The sequence below is a fragment of the Pholcus phalangioides genome, unplaced genomic scaffold (assembly GCF_987345545.1).
Source record: "Pholcus phalangioides strain wild (caught in Gottingen) unplaced genomic scaffold, Ppha-v1.0 ptg000008l_1, whole genome shotgun sequence".
NCBI classification, from domain to species: Eukaryota; Metazoa; Arthropoda; class Arachnida; order Araneae; family Pholcidae; genus Pholcus; species Pholcus phalangioides.
The window spans coordinates 25576678-25591493 of NW_028301601.1; the positions used below are offsets into that span (position 1 = coordinate 25576678).

The 14816-nt window shown below is 37.9% G+C and overlaps 1 non-coding gene across 1 annotated transcript; it reads left to right on the top strand.

Annotated features, from left to right (window-relative positions):
* The first annotated feature begins 1108 nt into the window (after window positions 1-1108).
* On the top strand, window positions 1109-1182 carry TRNAS-GGA (transfer RNA serine (anticodon GGA)). The gene has a single exon. It is a non-coding gene; the product is annotated as a tRNA-Ser (tRNA).
* Window positions 1183-14816: the final 13634 nt, after the last annotated feature.

The following is a 14816-nucleotide window of genomic DNA, read 5'->3' on the forward strand; positions in this document are numbered from 1 at the left end:
AAGGACCAGTAAAATGAGTGAAAAAATTTGACGGACCACTTGTGTCCCGTATTACGGGACAAACCCGTAATTTTCATTGTTCTGATCTTTTTATACCTTTGTCCTGTTTTTTCAACGTTATTTATTTGCATTAGTGATGTATTTATACTAAAGTTCTGACAACGTTTTCTCCTGAATTTTTGTTTTTGGAATTTTGATTACGGTTGGTGATTGTGACTACTTCTGACAATTTTCTTGGAGACGGCGATATTTTACGGATTGTTATTTAAGGTCCTAATCAACCAAATTTTTTTTTTTCAATGGAATATGGTTATTAGATCATTTGAATATTTTTTCGCTAAATACATTTTAGTTTGTTGCGATTTGTAGCAGCCCCTTTATTTCTACATCTTCAGAAATTTTAGCAGTAATTAGCAAATTGAAAGTTTTTGCAAAATTTAGTGACATCTTGTATTTCGGATAGTAATTTCCTGCATTCTCTTTGATGATGTATGGTGAACCTGAGTATGAAAGTATAATTTTATTTGAACCCATATATCGATATCACTAATCACAACGAGCGAATAATTTTATGTAGTCTTCTTGAGGACCATTTCTGGTCCGCGAACCATAGGTTGAGAAACTCTGACTTTGGGAGTCTTTTCTGAAATACCCTGTATGTGTGACAAAGAGAGATTGAAGGGATTGAAGAAGACAGTGATGCTAATGAATCGCTGTCTCTCAGTATAATTATCACTTGCAATCTTTACCTGAATAACTAAATCACAGTGCAAGGATGATGTCACTCTCTGCTACCATACGAAGGTTTTTTTAACAACTGGCTGTTGCGAAGATAATTTTGGAAAGAGAGAAAATTTTTTCAACTGCCCCTGCGGGGAATCGAACCCACGTCCTTTCACTTTCCGGATGATTTTCTCTCTTTCCGAAATATATCTTCGCAACAGCCAGTTGTGTTAAAAAACCTTCGTATGGTAGCGGAGAGTGACGTCATCCTTGTATAAGTCGCCATCTGGTGGCAGCGTCAGCGGGGACTGAGTCTGGTCCGGCCGTCCATGTACGGTCCCTTTCAGTGTACACGAGCTCCTAAGGAAATATTGAGAGGCTCGGTGCCTCTGTAGTCTAGTGGTCTAGGGCGTTCACCCGGAAAGTGAAAGGACGTGGGTTCGATTCCCCGCAGGGGCACACAGTTTAATTTTCTCTCTTTCCAAAATATATCTTCGCAATAGCCACAGTTGTCAAAAAAAAAAAAAAAAAAAACCTTCGTAAATCACAGTGGCCGAGATGGCCAATGATGTCTACGGTGCGATTGCCTTTAGCTTTTTGCTTTTTGTAACAAACGCAAATGACTGTCAATTGCAGAATGCGATACCACTCAAGAACCCCGATCGAAAATCCAACAGTATCATACTCAATGGAAGACCCCCCTTGCGTTAAGGGCCAAATTGAAAAATATTTGGTACTTGTAGCGAAAACTAAAACCTTGCGAGAGTCGGTTTCTTTGCTCGAGTATGAACTGGAAATTTTTCTCTAGAGGGAAAAGCAGAAATATTTCATTTCTTTTTTGTGAAAAATAACATTCTTTTTCCTCCTGTGTTTCTTCTTTTTTCCACAAGCAGGGGGAAAAAAAAAAACCTGCAACAAATCACGAAAACGGGAGAAAAAAAGAAGATCCAAATATATAAAATAAGAACTCGATGAAGTTCCGCTGGAAGTTGCAATAAAACGCTATAAATCAAAAGCGTCGATGCACCGTATCATGAGCCTGAAAATGAACGTTAAAATTTACGGGGAGGAGGAATCGCGAAAAATATTATTTTTCATTCTCGTTACGTGCGGGAAAAAACTGCCAATATTTGAACATTAAAAAATACGGGAAATTACATCCCTGCCCTCTCCCCCAACCTTAGCGAACACCCCTCCCCCCCTCAGATGCGGTCGCCCTCGTTTACGGCCGAATAATAATAAAAGTGTGCATTTCGAACCCCCCGATTAACAGTCACCCCTTCCCCTCTGCAGAAGAAATGCCTGTATCCGCGAAATTATTTACTGTATATTAATATATTTTAGAAACAAGTGAATCTCGCTTATAACGTTCCCTATTAGAGCGTTTTTCCCGCTTTGTAATCTTTGTTCTCGTGGTCCCAACTATTACTAATACTCATCCAGATTTCCCATTACGACATTTTCTCTCTTACGACTTTTTTTTATAATAACGGGGTTTTTTTTTCGGAAGAACGTTATATGCGGGATTCACTGAATACAGTGAACTTTCGTTATAAGATGTTACAGCGACCGACAAAATTCCGAATGTTTTAACGTAATGACCATTCTGCAGTCAACGCTCGTTGTAACGACCATTCTGCAGTCGACGCTCGTTGTAACGATCATTCTGCAGTCGACGCTCGTTGTAACGATCATTCTGCAGTCGACGCGCGTTGTAACGATCATGTTGCAGAGATGCCGCTGTACTCTAATTTACCTGGTTCCCGGGACCCAGGGTATTAAAAAAATCTGTGTCCCTCTTGAGTGAAAGTGGGTCCCTCTCGAAAAAAAGTATGCTCCCCCCCCCCCTTCCCTCATAATTCACTGGTATTTGTATGAATTTTTTCCAACATGCCCTCAGTGTCTTTGATCACCGGCTTATATCTCTTCGTTGAGACAGAGCAGCGGGCCATGTTCTGGGCAGGAGGAGGTATCGCTGTGAATCAAATAAATAATTCATTTCTAAAAACATGTTCTCTATCCAAAGGTTCATTTACTTTCATTGCCTACTAGTAGGAAAAGCTTGCAAAGAAGCCCATTAACACTGAGAATTTAACATATGGAATGTCGCACATGTAATAAATCTATCGCAAGTATACAGTCGATCCCGCTTATAATGTTCCCATTTAGAACGTTTTTCCACTTAGTCTGACTTATTTTCGTCGTCCCAACTCCATAAATTATTCTCATTAAGGTTTCCTGTTTAAAGTGTTTTCCCGCTTACAACGTTTTTTATGGCAGTTTTTTTGAAAAACCTTATAAGTAGGATCCACTATAATTAAAAGTTAGAGGCAAAAATTTATATATTTACTAATGGATTGATTTTTATTAATTCCCTTCTGATTGATTTTCCATTTCTTCAGAAAAATCTTAGCTCTTTCAATAATATCTTCGGATTTAAATTTAAAAAGCAAATGAGATTCTCTCTCTCTCAAACACTCTTTTCTTCCGATTCCCTATTCATATAAATCCTCGCGAAGCGAAATTTTCTGATCTCAGGTCTCTGAAATCGCGTTAAGATGTACCTGAAACCTATGGCATAACAAATTAATTTATAATCGCATTGTTATAGTGGATGTGTACGACTCATCTCAGAAGAACTTACGATCCCTTTGAGTCACAACATATAGATTGGAAAAAAACCCCTGATACACAATATAATTTTTTCTTCGGCCGGATATGTGATACCGTTATACTGAGATTTGACTGCATTTTAAAATGCATTGTTATTTGAGAAATAAAAAGAATTAACCTCGAAATAAAGTCTTAAATACAGTTAAGCTCGGTTATAGCGACAACAGAAATTCCATATAGCTATAATACCCGGCGTTGCCCGGGTTTTCTTCAGTGAGGCTTTTTGGATCACGTGATATCTCTCTCTTTCTTTGACGGACATGCAAACCGTGTCTAATAGTTAACCAATATTGCGACTTCTTGCGTGACTCATGAAATAAATAAATCCAGATTTAAAGAAACGTAGAAATGAATATATATATTTTCCCCTTTTTAAGGGGCGCTGAGTTTTCGATATCACCCCCCCCCCCCCCCCCACACCCTGAACTTATAAGTTAAGTTACCCATCTGCCAGTTTCAGCTTTCAAAAATGCTTAATTAAAGCTGTGGAATTTTTTCGATGTACTTTTCACGGGCCCGTTATTTTAAAACATCCTAAACCATATGAATTTATGCAGTTGAATATTAAAAGACGCAATACGGAGACATTAATTTTCATGTTTGAGAAGATCTAAATAAATGGTTGAAATCAATGTTATTGCATGAATGTCCAACTCAAAGTAGGTCCGGCTAATCACTTCATATTAAATCTAGAATTCAATAAAATTTTTAAAATTTTTGATGTGGCGGAAAACCCCCACCAAATTTCCGAATTTCTACAGTAAAATTGGCAATTTTAACACTGATTTCTATGGGGATCATCGTTTGCCTGACCCTCAAAGTGATGCTGATAATGATTATGGCATCTATTGAAAAAGTCTCATTACTGGGAGGATTGAAAATGTGGCAAACCATCATAAAGGCATAAACTATTATACATATGGTAACAGGATTAGAGAAGTGACAAACCATTGTAAAGGCATATACACGTCTGAAACGCATTGCTAGGGAACTACGGTAACCAAAGTAAACGTTCGGAAAGTGATTGTTGAGGCTCAAAAACCATTGTTGCCCGACAGGTTTTTGTCCGTTTGGGGCATTTGCCCTGCGCTGACGAAATTTTAAAGTAGCCTATCGTTCAAGTCGGGTCCCATTTGGTATATATGCAAAATTTGGCGACGATCGATCTAAAATTGTAGATTTGTATAGAGAACACACACACACACAGACACACAGAAAATCAATTTTATATAGATAGATAGGTATCGTTGTAAGAAGATTTATCGTTATATCCAATATCGTTGCAGCTGAAAAAGATTTATCGTTATGTAGAGCAGGGGTTTCTCAACCGGTGCTCCGTGTGCACCTGCGAGGGGCTCCGCGGCGACTCGAGAAAAATAATATAAATCGGTAAATTTAATGGATAAATAAATAAAAGAGGCCGACAAGGCTCTGACATAAAAAGTATTTACAAAAAAAGGGGCAAATAGGGCTCCGCCATAGAAATTATATACTGGATAGGGCTCCGCGAGTCAAAAAAATGTTGAGAACCGCTGATATAGAGTATCGTTGTAGCTGTGAAAATAGTGTGACGTCATATCGAGTATCGTTGTAGCGAGGTTTCACACTGTAGATTGTATGCTTTTCTATTACCGTGAGTGCAAGACCCTCCTTAATACGCGGGGCACCGCGCGGGGACCGAATCTGTCACACGCCCTAAGTGCGTTGCAGCAAATGGTGGAATATTTTGAAAACATCGTGTTTTTAGTTTTGAAGACTGCAGCGCCGTGTCGGTTGCAAAAATTTGCAACTAATTTTGAAATATTACCTGAATGAAAATTCACTGTTTTCTCCTAAGCACAATGTAGCGAACGGTGCATTTCCGTCAATATCCCATTCCTTTTCTAAATAAATTTTTAATATGGTCACATCAGTTCTAAAAGGGTTTTACATAGTGCAAAACAGTAAGAGATTTAGCAGTATTTTAAATATTTAAGATGGAGTGCAATAATCCAAAGTAGAAATTTTAAGATTGCTCACACGTCATTTATTCTAATTTAAAATCTCGATCTGTGCTATAGCTTTCTCAGCATAGCCCCAGCAGGTCACTCGAGAATATGAATAATGTTTCGTGAGAGAATCTTTTCAACGAATCTCTTTAGTACACAGAACCCATGGCGTGGCCCTTGGAGTCATCTGATGGGAGCCTGTGCTGTCAAAGCTAATTTCGTAAAAATGAACTAAGCGGCACATTACCAGATCACTCAAGTGACCAGAGCAGTTTCCTCTTATATCACTTAGGTCAATGTTTCTTAAAGTGGGAGTCGCGGCTCCTAAGGGTACCGCGAACCTTCGTATGGGGCGTCGTGACGAGATTGGAAATATTGATGTGCGTATGTGGTTATTTATACCTCGACTCAAGCAGCCCCCACGGTACATTACCAGGTCACTGAAGTGACTCACTCCACATCGTAAAAATGCTCCAGGTCATTTTTACGATGACTTGAGTGTACTGCAGCACAGTTGCAGAGCATCTAGGAGGCGCACGACACATTTACAATCACTAAAGTGACATACGGCACATTTACAATCACTAAAGTGACACACGGCGCACTCCCAAATCACTAAAGTGACACGGCGCACTCCCAAATCACTAAAGTGACACGGCACATTTCCAGATCACTAAAGTGACACACGGTGCACTTCCAGATCACTAAAGTGACACGGAACATTTCCAGATCATTTAAATAACCAGCGGCACATTGCAAGTTAATTTAAGTGACCTGCGGCATTTTTATAGATGACTTGAGTGATCCGCAGCACAGTTGTACAGCAGTTAAGCGACCAGCGGCGCAGTTCCAGAGCACTTGAGTGGCCTGTTGCACATTTACAGATGACTCAACCGGCCCGCACAAGGTTCCAAATCAAACGCGGCACTTTCCACATCATCCGCGGTTAATTTCTATATCACTTAAGTGACCTGCTGCGGTGTTCCAGGTCCCTTATGTGACCCATGACACGTTTTCAAACCAATGAAGTAACCCCATTTTCCTAAAGGTTGAGCACTCTTACCTTAGAGCACAGAGAGTAATTCAAAAGGTCCTAGAACAGGTAAATTATCTCAAGGTAGAGTTGCCCTTAGTGTGCGACCGGGCCCCGCACTCACGGTAATAGAAGTGGAAAAAAATCATTTAAACAAGATGTGCCTAAGCTTCTACTATGAAAAAAAACTAATATGTTGGCGAAACTTATAGGCCCATATATATATATTCGGGGTGATTATAAAAAAACTATCCCGACATATGGGCCCCTAACTATCGTGCCATTCACAGAAACTGAATGAAATTTTGGCATAAGGTATTTTGATGTATGCGCTCAAGAATAATATGGAAAACAACAGTGTCACTCTAACAGTTACAGTTACAGTGAGAAAATTTCGAAAATATCAAATGGCAACACCAAGTTTTTTGTATTGGAATGCGATCTCCATACTGAAAAACACTAAATAGCGTTGAAATGGCACCTGTAGCACGAAAATCCCCGGAGCTAGGCAAGGAAAAAGTAAAAAGGACTTTGCCGTGCACCAGAGCATTAATGTTCGTTTCATTCGTCACACCGTTTCTTCGATCCCAGCCTGATTAGTCCTCCACAAGGTCATGTGGAAAATTTGTGAAACAATAAAATGCTTTATTTTATGCTGCTTCTCTGTCCTTATTGTTGTCCTCACTTTTAGCCTATCTACCGCCGGTGATTTTCATGCTACAGTTGCCGTTCGAACGCTATTTAGGGTTTTTCACAATGGAGATCACATTCCAATACAAAAAACTTGGTGTTGCCATTTTATATTTTCGAAATTTTCTAACTGTAACCGTAACTGTTAGAGTGACACTGTTGTTTCCCATATCATTCTTGAGCGCATACATCAAAATACCTTATGCCAAAATTTCATTCAGTTTCTGTGAATGGTATGATAGTTAGGGGCCCATATGTCGGGATTGTTTTTTTATAATCACCCTGTATATATATATATATATATATATATATAAATTGGAACTTCGGTTAAAACGAGCTTAATTCGTTCCGCGAACGTGCTCGTTATTCGAATCAAACTCCCCCATAGGAAAAAATAGAAACTCGGATAATTCGTTCCACAATTACAGTCAAACCTCGTTAGTGCGTCACTCCGCTTACCGGGTCACTTTTTGTAAGTGCCAAGCAGGAATTGGCACAGCTCTGCTTAACGAGTCACTCCGCTTACTAAGTCATATTTTTGCTTTCCCAAGAGGACTCATTAACGAGGTTTGACTGTATTCACACATTCACATAATAAGAACGGCATTTAATCAATAATGCAATGTAATAATAATAAAATACATATATTGGACGAGCCAATGAATTTTCACAGATATTCACCTTGGGCCAGCGCCTATCCTGGGCTAGAAATCTGTGAACTTCCCTCTTGCGGGGAGGGCGTCTCAACATCATGGGTCCTCAGGTAAAGTGCAGGGTCGTCTTATAAGCTCCATCGGCTTCCCCACTTGGATACAGGATTTTTTTTGACGGCCCGTACTTAGATAGGAATTCCTGTCTACCATGCTATTCACATATTGAAGCACTCGAAAATTTTGACCAAATATCGTTATCATGATCACCCCTTTTAAACTTGAGACCCCTCGTGCCGTTCCAGGTAAGCCCCACGTACTAAGACGGCACTGACAAAGTGTTCCCGGGTCACCCGTACTTGACTGGAGAGAAGTAATAGCTTATATATTAATTACATCCAGAAACTGTAGTACCAGATCTCATCATATGCCCCCTATGGATATGAGGGCCCGGGCCCTGCCCACATGGGCCCGCGGATTTAGATGGTCCTGGTTCTATGCTGTGCTGGATTCAAAAGTATTAACATTTTCTCTCACCATAATTCACTTGAAATCTATAACCTCTCTGAGGGCACCTGTTCAGCAATTGTCATGGTTCCCCCTTCATCTGATTTTCACCTGTGCTCCCCCTTCTCTCCCCCCCCCCAGAATATCCCACAGACGCTGGAGGGCCATACGGTTACGAACACCATGTTACGAACCACTGCAATCTAACATATTAATAACATAAATCATTGATCTGAAATATCTGCTGCCACCTACCGAATAAAATTAATATGATTTTTCAATTGACATTGGTAAAAAAAACTTTCTGATTGGGGAACTATATCAAAAAAATAATATAATATGGTGTATTAAAATATTTTATAAACAATAATATTTATAAAATTATCAAATTTGCTTGAATTTTAACGGTTGATATTTTTATAAAGTAAAATAATATCAGTAAAATTGCAAAGTAGGGCCGTCCCGCTTTTGTGAGGACACAGTTTAATTATAGTTTATGTCCTCTTTTATTTCAATCAGACAATAAAATGAAAGACGGCGCTGAAGAGCTTTGCAAGTGCTTTGGACGGCGCACTTGATAAGATTTACTCATATTATATTACTGTCTTTATACATCAACTGATAAAAATTTTTTGTAAATTTAATAATCCTATGTATATTATTGTTTTTTAAACTATTATCAATATGGTGTAATATTTTTTCATTACTTTATTACGCTATTCAGAAGCCGATCAGCAACTTCAATCGGAAAATTATAACAGTTTTATTTAATAGGTGACAGCAAAAGTTACAGTGAAATGATTTTTCTCTTTGCATGTTATATAATACTGCAGTAGTTCGAAACATGATGCCTTGTAGCCCTGGGATATTCTAAAAGGGGGGGGGGCACAAATGAAGAGGGGAGCCACGACAAGTGTTGAGGGGGGCCACACACACACACACACACAAAGAGAGGTGAAGAATTAGAGCTTTCAAGTGAAATATGTACAGTATATGATGTAATAACGCCATAAACAAACATGCGATACGATAATGTATACAAATTAACTTACTCTAAACAACGACAGAGAAGAGGACTATCTGGTGTTGGACGATTTACGGACTCACTGTTGTTTTCATTCTTGTTCTTTTTTGTGTGATTTTAAAAAGAACGTATCCCACGACACTTGCTTTTTGCCTCCTTTTTAGGATTTCTCGGAGATGGAAAATTGCAGTGTCGTTGGACAGATTTATTGCTTGCTTTATTGTGCTTCTATTTCATTGGTTCTTTTCTACAAAATTTTGCACGGATTCCCACATTTCACACATCTCTCTAATCATATTTGAAAAGTGGGGGACTTCTCAATTTTCAAATGTAAAACTACTTTTCTCTCTTCCTCAGAAAAAGATACCTTTTATATAAGCTCTTGCTGTTGCATGCAATGGAGATCCATCAGTTCGTCTATGGTCAACTCCTGGCCAAGCAGATTTTATAAAAAAAACAAGCGCACATACGCGCGATTACAATGCGACATCTAGTTTCGTATAATAGTCACACTCAATTTTTCCAGTGAGGAACGTTGACCAGACACTGTAGGGGAGAAGAGAATATTACCTACAATTCCACAGTACGTGTATGCACGAAAGAGAAAAGTCATCGGCTTAGTTGTGAAAACGTGACAATAAATAAACAAAGCGCAAAATTTTTGCGCGTAATGCGAATAATCGCTCGTTAATCGAATCAATTTTTTTTTCAAAATTTTCGCTCGTTATGCGAATTGCTCGCTAACCGAAGTGCCACTGTATATTAGTCTCGCGAAGGAGACTTCACCGAGGTGCCCTAACTATAGAGGGGCAGGTGTATATATATAATGCTCAGGGTGTCACATGCAAGCATTTTTTTTGTCATCTAAAATCATGACGGGGGGGGGGGGGCCTAGCAAAAAAAAATACAAATACAAATACTACGCCACAACAGGCAAATTGCCCAACGAGGTGGCTGACTTAAGAACATCATGGATCCCCGAGCCATTTTTTGGAGGCCCTACCTACTACTGCTACACCACACATGCACCCCCCCCCCCGCGGAACCCCCCCAACGAAGCCCCAACGAATCGGTACATGCGGGAATGTGCGTGTACGTGTAGTGCAACCTGACGTAAAGTTTGTTTCTGTGTAATGCCTGTTATGTGTCGTGCTGTCATCTGCCCCCAGTTTTTCTAACTATGAGTGAAGTGTTATGGTTGAATGATTTACCGTTGTAGGACTGTTGCTCTCTGTGGCGAGACTTTATAACGGGGAGATCGTATATATATAACGGGGATGTATATATATAATGCTCAGGGTGTCACATGCAAGCATTTTTTTTGTCATCTAAAATCATGACGGGGGGGGGGCCTAGCAAAAAAAAAACAGATATTTGCCCAAGGTGACTGAAAACATTTTTGTTTCTAGTTGTAGGCCAAATGGACCTAGACAGAGTCCCGAACCATGCAAGGGGGTCCCAAATTATTGATGGTTTTCCGATTACTAAAATTATTTCTTTCATTAATTCCTGAATTTTCATCAATTCTAGAGAGAGAGAATTATTTCTTTGAATTATTTTTCTTATTTTTACTAAATAATTCCAAATTTTTACGAGTTTTTAAATTGTTTCGTTCATGAATTTAAGGTATCCGATCGCCTTTCTTGTCACTTTTCTATAAAATAGTACTGGAGTGAGCTTCAATAATATTTTTTAATAGAAAGTGTCTCAAAATGGTGATAACAATAACATATTTTGGACCACATATGCAATTTTCTGTGAAAAAGTCATTTTTATGTCAATATTTAAGAAAAATTCATGGAACATTCGAAATACAAAAACTGTAAAAAAAAATTCTGTGAATGAAATATTTTGTTATCTTCACATTGCATTCAGCTAGTGATTAGGAACAAGAATTAAAAGTATCGTATGGTATGCTTATTACTGACACCCAATTAACATTCGTGTGAATGTCCTAAAAAATTGCATTTAACATATCGCGTATAAAGCTCTGTAATTAGACAAAAACTTGATATATGACTGATATACCTTAGATTTTGGTTGATAGCCTTATACAACATATGTCAAAGTGTCATAGTATTAAAATTTTGAATTTTTGAAATCTATAGATTTCTAGAAATCATGTGCCAAACTCAAGTAAAACGTCAGTAAAATAGCATTCTCCTTAAACGCGTTCCGAGTTTTTATTCTCAGATTACTTAATGTAAAAATGCAACACTAAAGTGAGCGTTACTTCGATTCTAAGCATCACATGAAACAAAATAAGACTTGTTTTGGGATCACAAAAAATGGAGATTTCATAAAAAATGAAAACAAAAAAATCTACAGGGTCTTTATAATTAAAGTTCCACTTTGAAATGGCCATAAAAGGAAAACTACAGGACAAAATGTTATCAACCTTGGTAATAGTTTTACAGGAGGTCACGGGATTCAATTTTCTGCAAAAAAAGTAAAATTTTTTATCACCAGGCGAAGAAGTGGCGCGTTTTGATTGCAGTTATATTTCTTCCATGGTCCAAATAACGTATACACCAAGTTTCAATAAAATACGTCCACCACAACAGGCTATACAGGTCACAGCAGAGTCAGTATAACTAAGCTGAGTAGTGTCAGTTGAATTGCATTGACACTTTCTTTCTTTCTTTCAAATCGGTCACAATTTCGCATTCGCTCCTTGAAGTTGGGAACCACAGAAAACCAACTTCAGCCGACCACCGCTGTGGCGACGGTGGAGTTCAAACCCTGGACCTCGCGACGCGAATTATACTGACACTACTCCGCACTGTGTAGCACACGTTGAGGTGGAAGCATTATATTGAAACTTGGAATATAAGTTATTTGGACCATGGGAAAAAGATAACCGGAATTAAAAAAAGCTCCACTTTTTCACCTGGTGGTCAAAAATTTAACTTTTTTGCGGAAAATGGAATCCCATGACCTCATGTAAACCTTATGTAACCTGGTAGTAAACTAATAGTAAACTATTACCAAGATTGATAATATTTTGTACAGTAGTTTTCCTTTTATGGCCATTTCAAAGTAGAACTTTAATTATGAAGACCCTGTATATTTTATTCAAAATAATCATTCTTCAAAAATTATTTTTCAAACGTAGTCGGATACCTTAAACCAGCGGTTCTCAACCTTTTTTGACTCGCGGAGCCCTTTTCAGTATATAAATTCCTATGGTGGAACCCTGTTTGACTCGAGGAGCCCTTTTTTTGTACATAATATTTATGGCAGAACCTTGTAGGCCTCCCTTATTTACTTATCTATCAAATTTACTGATTCATTTTATTTTCCTCGAGTCGCCGCGGAGCACCGGTTGAGAACCGCTGCCTTAAACGTTAGCTTCAGAATTTTCATCCGTTCAAAATTTTCATTAATTTCCGTATTAATTTTGTATTTCATTAATTCATATATTTTTTTAATTATGTGTTTAATACTTTTTGTATGGACATTGCTCAGCATTTTTTTTTGTATATTCTTTAATGGCATATTCGATATAATGATGTAATGATGATTATGTAATTTCTAGATGCCGATTCAACACCCCACAAAATACATGAAATCGGGACAAAAGTGATCAAAAATTGGCTCCGAAATTGTCAAAATTCCTTGACCCACTATTAGTTCTGCACCGGGACCAGCGTCTGTTTAGGACAGCCCTGTTTCAAGGACTTTCCACTAGAACAAATAGGTTGAGAACCACCGTTTTGAAGAAAAAACAGCTTTAATAACACATAAAGGATTTTTATACCATTCACCCGTGAAGTAACGTGCAAACTTTCCAATAAATCGTACATCATAAATCAAAATATTTATGCGTTACGATAGAATTTCTCACACAACCAATCATAATAACAAACGATTGCCGGAGAAATAAATATCTCTTAAAAATGTAACTATGTGTAATGAACACCGTACATACATAATACTAGTATAGGATATACATGTGTATAATCCAGATATATAAGGAAGGTAATTATTCTTTTTCTCCCAGAGAAAAATTTATGCGAGAATTAGCGAATTGTGAATCCACGCGGTAAAAGCGAATTAATTTCGCTCCCGTAACAATTGAATTTATGGACAGAATATACTGGAAACGGGATAAATTGTTGCACTTTTCTGGAATTCTCTAAGGGAATTGGAAACAAAAAAAAAATGCCCTCATCCTCTCGTGGGCAAAAAGATGGAAACAAACTAATCAATCACCTCAGGAAATGGCCGAATTAATTTATAATAAATTTCGGTAGAAAAAAAGAGAGATGGGTTTAGTATATTTCTCTTACACACAAATATCATATCTAGTGTAAGTTAGAAATCCTAAAATCCTCTTTGTTGTTTTATTGAACAAAATATCGGTAAATGCCTTAAACTTCTAATTAGGTTCAATGATATTAGGGTGGTTTCCGCTCCATAGTTCTTTTATTTCACTCGAGAGAATCATTGCCAATGTAGAGATGTCCATTCGGCCATCTTAGATCAAAATGAAAAAATATCGCGGGAACTTCTATTTATAAGGTGGAAATATTAACTATATGGTCGATCATGGAGTAAATTAAACTTATATGCACATTAAGCACTGAGGCTTTTTCAACTAAAAAATGCCGATAGTAAAGTAACTGATGTTGTATAATTATAGCCGTAATAAGTTTCTGTGATTTTTCCTGAAGATTGTTTAACGAATAATCGGCATGGCGACCTGGAGCCTAGAATTTGTCCAGCTCTAGTGTACATCATAATAAAAATTCATTTTTATTCTAAGTCCTTATAATCATCAAAAAAGCTAAAAACTATGAGAATGTCTTAATGAAATATTAGAAAGGAAAAGTTTCAGCTTTAACCATATCGAGTGACAATTTGGGCGAATTGCAGTCTACACGTTAATTTTTCACAGAAAATATGACCAAACTACTCGAGCTTCGGGGGGGAGGGGTGTATAAATATCTTCAACAGAATCATTTCCATTCTAATTTCTGAATTCCGCTGAACAGATTTTCGGCTCTCCCCCATCGCTTCATTGAGAAGTTTTCCTACAGTTTCATTAATTTTCTGATGAACAATTACAGACGATTAATGTAGAGATGGAGTTTGGCTGAGAGAACTCTTGGCAATCTCTCGATAACTTGATCACCAGGCAATGAGACCTAGTGTTCAAGTTATCCATTAAAATCTAGATGAAAAGTGCTATAAGAATATGTATACCCCCATTCCAGACAGGCGCAAGAATTTTTTGGAATTTTCAAGATGTTTTTGCATTTTTGATACTCAAAAAAATATATATATATTAAAAACATTGACGTAGGCAAATTATTTTTTTCAAATTCTGTGTTCCATATTTGGAAGTATTAATGCTTGAATTTATGTTATGTAAGCTACCGGGTTTGAAGTCGTGACTGCTCTCTGCGGAGAAAAACTTTCTCCGACCGGCTTTCAGTCGCGTTTCTGAATTAGGAAAACCGCAGGAAAATCAACTTCAGCCGACCGCCACTGCGACCTTCAACGGGGTTCGAACCTGGACCCTC